Here is a 3,679-nt window from a genome sequence, read left to right as displayed (position 1 = left end):
TGTGGCATCGCAAATACATCTGTGGCTCCACATACACCACACTCAGATGTTCTCTGTGCTGCAAGGGAGCGCTGCCCATGCATGCACTGCTCCACTGTTTTTTCTCTTGGTTTCTTTCTTATTTTGGTTTTTTTGTATGCCATGTTCTAGAGATTATAACATGACCTTGATGATTTTTTTTAGCAGAACTCTTTGATATTGCTGAGAAATCAGCTGCCATGCTATTAGACAACAATGACCGTAAATATCTTGACAGTTACATTTTGCTGCTTCAAAGAAAAGGTTGACATGCTTTCTGGGCTTTTGCATGTTAGTATGCTTCCTCTGATTTTGTGCTTCCAGACTGATGCCACTTGTTGATGCAACACTGATTCCTGGAAACTAATTTTTATGTCTGTGTGGTTCACTGCTACTGCACGGTAGTGTTGGGGGGCACTAACCATGATGTGATGCTACTGCACAATAGCTTGTTGCGACTGTGCAGTAGCATCAGAACAAAAACGTGCAGAGACACTACTGCTCGGTAATGCCGGTTACTGCGCAGTCACTTAGTTATTGATTATGGAAGTACTAAATGACTGTGCAGTAACAACTGCACAATTCACCACTTGTGTAGACATAGCCAATATGCTTTAGCTTATTTTAATGCACATGAGCTAAATACCAAGTTTTTTAGTGACACTTCAATGCATATTAAAAAAGGCTAATGTGCATTAAAGTGCATGTATAGATGTGCCCCCAAGTGTAGAATCCAAACCCAGAGCTGGCAAGTAGGCTCCCCTGCAGTGCCTGGGGTGGGGGTAGGGTTGGCACCTCAGGGCAGGGGCCAAAAAGCCCATACATTAGGATGAGGCATTAGGAAATGCAAAATTCAGCTCCTTGCCTAAACTCCTTCTTTCTAGTTTCTGTGCCTGAGTCAGGGCTGCAAAACATTGTTTTTGTCCCCTTGGGATCCTGAGCCATGAGATTAGGCACGTACAGGTTTTTGTTCAAAGTAAACAGAGCTCACTGTTTTCTTTTTAAGCACATCCAGAGAAGGAGTGTACTGGGGGGCAGGGATGTCAGCCACTTCTGATATAATAGTCTAGTAGCTTAGAGCACTTACCCAGGAAATGGGAACCCTAGGTTTAGTTCTCTTCTTTGGCTGAGAGAGTTTAAATCTGTATCCCCCATCTTCCTGGAGTGTCCTGACCACTTGATGAGAAACTAGTCCACACTATCAGTGGATGCCGATCCAGTATGCTTCAAAAAACACATGATTCATGGGGCCAAAACAAGAAAGCACAAAGGGGATCTTAGCTCAGCCAGGAGAGTGAGGGCTAGGTTCTGGTTACTGTTCCTAAGACTCTTTCTGTTTTTTTTATCCAATGACTATTTAATGCACAATACATTGAAAGTGATAAAAGCAGACACCAGAAGCCAAGATTTCCCCCTACCCTCTGAGGTGAATGCCCTAATAGTCCAATCCAAACTCACTGTGAAACCATTGCAAAGTCACCTGGTAATGTCTGGTATCATCTATGATTTTGTACCAATAGTTCTAATACAGGAAAGACTCAGTTTTTTGCGCAGCCCTACTAGAGATTACCTCTATAGGACCCCTGGCACACATTAGTTTATTAACATGATGCACTTGGGACTGCACTGGTTAACTGGGCACCCAGGTTTCTTCTTGCTACTGTAGGGGGATCTGGGATCATGGAATCATGCCTGGAATCATGATGGAATTCCAGGCATGATTCCGCAATCCCAGATCCCAAAACTGTGTATTCTGCCGCACACATGTGGCATAGCAGGAGGTGTGATTGTTGATATCATGATCTCAGACTCCCCCTACACTAGCAAGTAGAAACCGGGGTGCCTAGATAACTGGTGCAGTCCCCAGCTTGGGACTGCCAATCAGGTTATTGTCGATCTCAGCCCTAGGACTGCATCAGAGCAATTTCCACAGTACAGTGCAGTGCTGGGACTCAGATCACTGTCTCTGGGACTGCACTGGGGATGGTCCCAGAGCCCCGCCATGCAGCTAGGGCTGGTGGGGACCCTGCCACACATTCAGTTTAAGGTGTGAGGAAACCAGCCACAAAATAATTACACATATTTTGTGGAATAATTTTGTGGCTTATTTCCTGTTTTCTTGTGCCATTAATTGCATAAATTTGTGGCCAGGTTACTATTTAAGATGCAATTAACCGGGGTAATCACAAGTCAGTATAATGTCTGCCAGGGGCCTGGGGCTTTGCAGAATTGCAGTCATGGCTGTAATTCTAGCAAGATATTCTAGTGCCACAGCACAGAGAATTAAGGTTTAAATAGCTTGTTCTTGTCACCAGCCATCCCCTACACCAGCCCATTTATTTGAGGCATGTGAATTTTTAGAGTGTACCTACCCAGTGCTTTGTACTTCAGTAGTCCATTAACAGCTACCTTCCTCCTCATACCATGCCTCATGCTTCTCTCCCATCTTCATCTTGCCCTTCCTTTACTCACTCACAGCTCCACTCCTTCCTGTCTGGCTTTTAACATGATTTGCTCTCCAAGAGGGCCATCTGCTTGTTATGTTCTTTTTTAGATGCTGCTTACTTATGACTTCAAATGATATCTATGGATCTATTCACTCATTCCACACACACCCCGCCCAAGCTTCCTTGTGTACTATAGCAATAAGATTCATATAGATTTTTCACCAGGCAATGCTGCTAAACATCCCAATAAATTCAGCAGCAGATGCCTGGGGTAAAAAAGAGTTTCATCTTTGCTGCACAGTTGCCAAAAGCTCACCATCACCACCCAATACATCTCAGCCACTTATTCGCTATCTGGTAGCAGCTGCAGTCAAGCAACTGCTCCAGAAGCAGCAGAGCCAAGCATCCAAATACAAGATTTGAGTAAGTTTGTATCTTTTGGACCAAAGTAGCAAAGAAAGGCATTAGAACAGCTGGTGGCTGGGGAGAGGGGCAGCTTTCCCATCCACGTGCTAGGATTTCAAAGCACAATATTTGAGGGTGTTAAAAGGCGTGCACTTGACCTATGTATGTCAGAGGTAAGTGATGGGGCAGGCCTTCCTGACGTATTGATTAATCATGGAGTAGTGCACAGGAATCAACCACAAATGGGCTCATTGTACTAGGCACTATACAGACACAGAGCAGTAGGCAGCCCCTGCCCAAAACAGTTCCCAATTTAAATAGACCAGAGAGAAACAAAGAGCGGGAAAAGGGTTGAACAAGCAAACAGAATAGGGGCATGGTAGCAGCCAGTGGTTTTGCGTGGGATCTTTTTGGTGGCCTTTTGTTGGGGGGAGTTGTAGCTAGATGGAAAGACAGGGGAGAATGTGAAATGGAAGGAGACATGGCAGGGGAAGAAGGAGGAGATATCAAGAACAGCCAGAGTGAAGCTGTGGGGAAGGTTATGTCTACACCACCATTGCTGGTGCACTGCAAGGGGGGACATGCACCTGAGAAGCTGGGGAAACACTGGGGTGATTAGTCCATGCTGAACGCTGTACTGTTACAGCTATGCTGTGCTGGGTACCTGAGCTAACTAGTTTAAAGCCAGCTTGGGTCCATTGGTGTCACACTGCCGGCATAGATTCATAGACATTAGGGCTGGAAGGGACCTCGGGAGATCATCAAGTCCAGCCCCCTGCCCAAAGGGCAGGAAGTCAGCTGGGGTCATA

At 45.4% G+C, this 3,679-nt stretch overlaps 1 protein-coding gene across 1 annotated transcript in view; it reads right to left on the bottom strand.

Annotated features, from left to right (window-relative positions):
- Positions 1-401: 401 nt before the first annotated feature.
- FAM124A (family with sequence similarity 124 member A) overlaps positions 402-3,679 on the bottom strand; it is a 91,381-nt gene continuing 88,103 nt past the window's right edge. The window contains exons 6-7 of the transcript XR_002100039.1: positions 1,208-1,216; positions 402-412 (exon numbers count right to left, since the gene is read on the bottom strand). The gene's annotated coding sequence lies outside the window, so the exon portion shown is untranslated. The remainder of the gene's footprint in view (positions 413-1,207; positions 1,217-3,679) is intronic.

Source organism: Crocodylus porosus, unplaced genomic scaffold (genome assembly GCF_001723895.1).
Source record: "Crocodylus porosus isolate Cpor-Errol unplaced genomic scaffold, CroPor_comp1, whole genome shotgun sequence".
NCBI classification, from domain to species: Eukaryota; Metazoa; Chordata; order Crocodylia; family Crocodylidae; genus Crocodylus; species Crocodylus porosus.
The sequence above is the reverse complement of the archived record's forward strand: the minus strand, read 5'-3'. Positions and strand labels throughout refer to the sequence as shown.